Source organism: Myodes glareolus, chromosome 9 (assembly GCF_982192425.1).
Source record: "Myodes glareolus chromosome 9, mMyoGla1.1, whole genome shotgun sequence".
In the NCBI taxonomy this organism is placed as follows: Eukaryota; Metazoa; Chordata; class Mammalia; order Rodentia; family Cricetidae; genus Myodes; species Myodes glareolus.
Window position 1 is genome coordinate 39,669,637 of NC_142034.1, and position 6,134 is coordinate 39,675,770.

Consider the following 6,134-nt stretch of genomic DNA (forward strand, 5'->3'; position numbering starts at 1 on the left):
GCTCAGCCATGCCCATTTCCTCTCTATTCACAACAGCTAGGAAACAACCTAAATGACCTTCAAAACTGAATGAATAATGAAAAGGGACATGTATACAAAGGAATTCTACTCAGCTGCAAAGAAAAATGAAGCCATGAATTCTGTAGGTAAATGGATGGAACTAGATCATATGCCAAGTGAAGTAATCCAGACCCAGAAAGACAAATGCCACATGTTCTTTCTTGTCTGTGGTCTTTAGCTCAGAATCTTTAGATAAGAGTAACCACAGAAACCAGGGAAGTAAAAAGGGAGCAATTCCGGGGAGCTCTAGATTGGCACAGTGCTATGAAGCAGAAAACAGGGAAACTGGAGTGGGGCTTTAGCCAGGGAGAGGGAAGGTAAGCAATACAGAGGGGGCAAGAAATAACACTAAGAATGTTTCATAAGACATATAGACCCTATGATTTTATGCTTACCTAAAATTGCATGTAATATATGTGTGTACGTGTATACACAGATATATAGTTTAAAGAAGTTACAACACTTGGGGTGATAATGCTCCCCAAAAGAGCCATGAACTAACAAAGCCTCCAGTACCATGCATGAGACACTTGAGTTCTCTTGACCCGTAGTCCAAGAGGACCCCCAAACACAACAACATAGGCTATTGCTGCTGCACTTGGTTGCCCCCCAGAATTTGGAAGGAAGACCCTATTGCTGAAGAAGTCACACCCTTGTGACACAGGACTTGGAGGAAATGATCTGGAACTGGCCTCGGAACCTCCTCCTTGATGACTGGCTCTTGCAGTGTTAGAAGATTCTATGGACGCTGCCAAGGGAGAGATGCATTTGGTAGTCCCGCTTCACTGGAAAGTCCAGGAACCACAACAGTGACTGGCCTGGCAAGATGGCCACAATTGTGCTATAGTGGCACCTTTATTTTGGTTACCAAGGGCTGTCTGATTGGATTTAAGGGTTGCTCAACAGGAGCAGGAGGAATTCATGCCTAGTACTGTAAACCTAGCCAACTACACATGGCTAGAGGGGACATAAACCGGAGACGAGAGCTTCCTGCTGCTCCTTCCCTAAGCCAGTATGACTTGTTTTCCCAGTAACTATCCTTCTACAGGTAAGTGCAGCTCTCACCCCTCACCAAAGAAGCGTTTTTCTGCAACAGATGGAGACTGTTACCGACACCCACACCGATCAAAATGCAGGTAATTCGTGAGTGGAGGTGCCAGTCCCATCTGATACATCTGCAACACAACTCCCTACATCTAAGGCTCAGGGAAGATTCTGGAAAAGTGGGGAGGAAAGTTTGTGAGAACCATGGGACCATGACCCCTGCCTGCTGCTAGACTGAATCTCCTCGACACAACAGGGGAGCTGCACCCATGAGCTCTCAACATGACCCGCGTAATGACGCTACCAGTTGACATGCTAGTGGGGACAGGGAACGTCTGCATAGTCCCAGCCCTAGGCAAAAAGCTGCAGGAGGTCAATGACTGCTGAGACAGGGAGCATTGGGTGCTTGCAGAGATCAGCTCCCACAGAGACCAAATCCCATAACTTTGGGATTATCTTAATCCCAAAGTTAGCCCTGAACACATATACATGCAAGCAAAGAAAGCTAAATGAACTTAGCATGGTATGTATACACATGCACATAATACATATATAATATATGTGTATAAATATAATACAAATAATATATATGTATAAGTAGTACATATATAAAATAATAAAAATATTGTATGTATACACATATATATTACATATAACAATAATTTTTTAAAAGATGATGATCAGCCGGGTGGTGGTGGCACACGCCTTTAATCCCAGCACACAGGAGGCAGAGCAGGCGAATCTCTGGGAGTTTGAGGCCAGCCTAGTCTACAAGAGCTAGGACAGGCTCCAAAGATACAGAGAAACCCTGTCTCAAAAAACAAACAAACAAACAAAAAATCCTGCTCATGAATTTGGGAAGGAGTTGAGGGAGGTGGATACCATGTTCATGCATGAAAATTTTAAAACAAAACCTATTTTAGAAAGAGAGCTATAGATATTTTGTTGGTGCTGTGACGTGGGCTTGGTCATGTCGCTTGTGCTGCACAATGACATTTCAGTAACTGCGCTGTGTGTAGAGGCTGACTGTGTGCTTTCGACATCTTTGCTCTTTTGCCTTTATGCTGACGGCATACAAAGAGCCGGCCCTAGATGACCCATCAGCCACAGATGAACGAGAAACATGCGAAACCAACTTGAACTCAGCTCAGGGCCAAGTTCAAGGAATTACAACTAGGTCAAGGGATCCCAACGGACAGTAAATGTATTAATGAGAAATACATATTGATCCTTTACAACTGAGATTTCAAGGTTGTTTTGTAGCAACGACTGACAGATGCAGGCAGCTCTCCGTGTGACGACTCTTGGGCTGACCTACTCAGATCTTGTTTGCTGGACCTGGGATCTGAGGACCCGAAAGAACAGGGCAGACTACAGTCTAGTGCTGTAGACAACCTCACCTCAGTTTCAGTGCACTTTTATATGCAAATGCAACAAAGAAAACAACGGTTCAAGGAATGTTGAGTTCAAAAAACATGATCAGAAAAACATATAAATAAACACCAGTAAGCGCATACTAAATATTGACAGAGTAGCCCTTTCCCAGAACTTCCTCAGAATAGATCAACTCAAAAACAATTGCTGGCTCGCACTATAGATTATATCTGGGAAACCATGAAGGCAAGGTAGAAGGCCATATCCAGATTCAGGGTACACTGACCAGATTGGGTTCTATAGCTATGTTCTGACATCCAACAAGAATAAACTTGCCTTATGAGTGTAAACGTTTAATACACGAGGCACAAAATCAGGTCCGTGAACAATCCAGGGAACAAAATGCACCTGAGGTAAAAGGTCCTCTGCCTTTTCTCCTGGAGCCTCCCTCATGGTTCCTCAAGGCCTTGTTCGCCATGCGTCATTCTTTTGACCGTATTCCGACATCCGTTACAGCACAGTCTTCAAAGTGTCCTTCTCAGTGGCTTCACGCACCCTCGCTGCTCACAGAGTTTCGGCGATCACTCTGTTGGATGTGTCACTAGCAATTCCACGCTATTAATATTAAGACAGGCAGACGAGTGGTGGTGTTGCACACCTTTAATCCCAGCACTCGGGAGGCAGAGGCAGGAGGATCTCTGTGAGTTCGAGGCCAGCCTGGTCTACAAGAACTAGTTCCAGGACAGGCTCCAAAGCTACACTGAGAAGCCCTGTCTTGAAAAACAAAAAACAAACAAAAATGAAGACAGACACATAGGCGTGCAGCCTCTTCTTTTACTGGTATATTTACAAATTCCCAGAAGTAGGATTTAGGGGGTGAGGTGCAGAAAAGAAACATCTTATTTATATTGCTGTGAAGGGCACAGAACACTCTGTCATCACACTTGTTAACTTAGGGTGTTGGCGGTGGTGTTGGCTTTTGTTCCCAGTGCTGAGGGTCAAAGCCAGAGCCTTGTATGTGCTAGACAAGCCTGTAACACTGAGCTACGTCCTTAGCCTTCCTTTTTTAAAAGGTTCATTTTTAAATTATGTGTATGTATATGCATATAGGTGTAGGTGCCCATGGAGGCCCCTGGAGCTAGAGTTATAGTTGGTTGTGAGTCACTGAGCATGGGGACTGGGAATTAAACTCAGGTCCTCTGGAAGAGCAATGCTCTCCCTTAACCACTGAGCCATCTCTTCAACCCCCACCCCCAAACAATGTCTTATTATGTCTGTGATTGTATACCTGTACCATTAACCTAGCAGACATATAGAATTCTTTTACTTAAATAAGGGGGGGGGAGACTGATATCAGCATCTGATTACAAAAATGAGTACTCATGTCTCAGAAATAGTTGACTCTGCAAAGGAGCATGCGCGGAAGAGCCATGCCTAATCACTTGAATCCAGAACCTCAAAGAAATTACTTGGAGAATTGTAGTAGAAGCATGGATCACTTAACCTTGATATTGCATATGTACAGTTTCAGCGAAAAGAAAAGATGACCCCGTTCATGAATGGGACTTTTAAAAATAATTTTTAATCAAGCATGGTAGCATACACCTTTAATACCAACCTCTCATGTGCTATGAACTCTAGCATGAAGCTATAACCCCAGACTGGGTTTTATTTTATATTTTGAGACCAGGTCTCACTAAGTTACCCAGGTTGATGTTCAACCCGTCATCCTCCTGCCTCAGCCCCGAGAGTAGCTAGGATAACAGGCCTACACCACCAAGCCTAGCTTATTCTAAATCTTGTTTGAATGATTTAGGAAATGTGTAAGTAGTATATTTTCTATAAAAAGTGTATTATAGAGGAAAACACACACACACACAAATCAAAATACAAATACAAAACCCTCATCCTTATTTTCACAACGCCCCCAATTGTTACTCAATTTTGCTCTTTCATTTCCAGTGCTAGCACACTGGCAGATATGCTTTTGCTGAGTTGTAATCATAGGCACACTCCTCTTGGTGCCTGTTGGGGCTGATGTTCCACAGCCCCTTCCCACTCTGCAGTCTCCCACACGGCAGACAAAGCATCTTCCAGGTCACAGCCTAGGCGCAGCAAGCAGACCTTGGTGCCTTTGAGCAGCGAGGGACGGCAAGGCTGGTTTCCTGCAGCCTGAGCTCAGGCCTGTGGGTTAGCACTTCACTTCATGAAGGTCTTAAAACTAGGGCAAGGCAGGGGATGGGGGCTCCGGAACTCCAGGGACTGGGCCACAGAGCAACATAAGATAGAAGCATTCTTCTCCCTTCATCTCCTCACGGGTCACTGTGAGAAGATGGTACAGGTGACAATTGTGTCCTCCGTGAAGAGTGGCAGTTCCCAGGTAAGGAATCCAGGAGGTCTGTAAGCAAAGGTTTCTAGACAGTGGTTGCATATGCTACCCCAATTTATGCTGTTTGACATAATTATTTGAATTAAAGGCAACTGAAAAACTGCAGATGCAAGAGACAATCTAATTCTTTCCCCTTCTGCAAAGAGGAGAGGAAAACTTCCAAGGACACATTTCCTTTGCCCATTCATTCATCAGATGGGAGAAAGAGCCATTCACATCTCGGCTCCTGTGAGTAGCGCCACAGTGAACACAGATGGATAGTCTCTTCCAAAAACAAACGCACAAACCCCAGCATTTAATTATCCTAGAAATGTAGATGAAACTCGTGGTGCGATAGTACAATAAAATAGGATTTCGTATATGCCTTTTTTTTCAATTTGCTTTTTTCTCTCACATACATGGGGATTAAGATTAACTGAAACCTTTTGATCTTAGTTTTTTCATGGCAGGATTTCTCTGTGCAGCCCTGGAACTCACACACCATCTGGACGAGCACAGCTACATTAGTGACGTTCTGCGTCAAAAAAAACAACAGTGACAAAAAATTAATAACTAAACTGAAAGCCTCACAAAAATAAAACAAAATTCTCACGAGTTACAGGAAATACCCTAATATTCTCAGGTTGTATGAGGGGAAAGACACAAGCTATTCTTAGACCACAGATACTCCCCGAGGGGGTGCACCGTTCCTGGAGGCAATGCAATACCAGGTCGATGCGTGGAGTGGACGGAGCAAGCTCCTATTCCGACTCCTAGTTCCAAAAATCCATTTAATATATTGTCCTCGGATAGAGGACGTATCAGATATTAAACTGATAAGAACAGATACTACACTTGATCTTAGCCAAAAGGCCGAGAAGCGATAATGACACCGTGCAGTAGTCTTGCCCCACTAACAGGAGAACCCACCTTTACTTCACGGTGACAAAGACGGTCGCTCCGACAAACACTCACCAGACACGAACTCTCTTGCTCTGTCGTGAACACGACTTTACTCCGTAGAAAGCTCGTGAAAATGCAAGGAAGGGCGAAAGTTTTTTTTTTTTCCTTTCCGTTTTCGTTCCCAGAGTTCCCAGGATACTGGGTCGTGTCTTCATTTGCATGCCCCGCCCAACGCGCTTTCGGTCTGGGTGCTGCAGGACTGATGCCAGCGGTTCTCCCAGCATTTTCACAATTTCCGGACACAGACTTGACAACAACTACCAAAAAGAGGTTCCCTCCCTCGCCCCCACACTCCTCCTCTTATATCTAGTCCCTTATGCGTCGC

General features: G+C 44.4%; 1 non-coding gene across 1 annotated transcript; it reads right to left on the minus strand.

Moving 5' to 3' along the window:
- Positions 1–5,540: 5,540 nt before the first annotated feature.
- Positions 5,541–5,731, minus strand: LOC148120846 (U2 spliceosomal RNA). The gene has a single exon (XR_015738951.1). It is a non-coding gene; the product is annotated as a U2 spliceosomal RNA (small nuclear RNA).
- Positions 5,732–6,134: the final 403 nt, after the last annotated feature.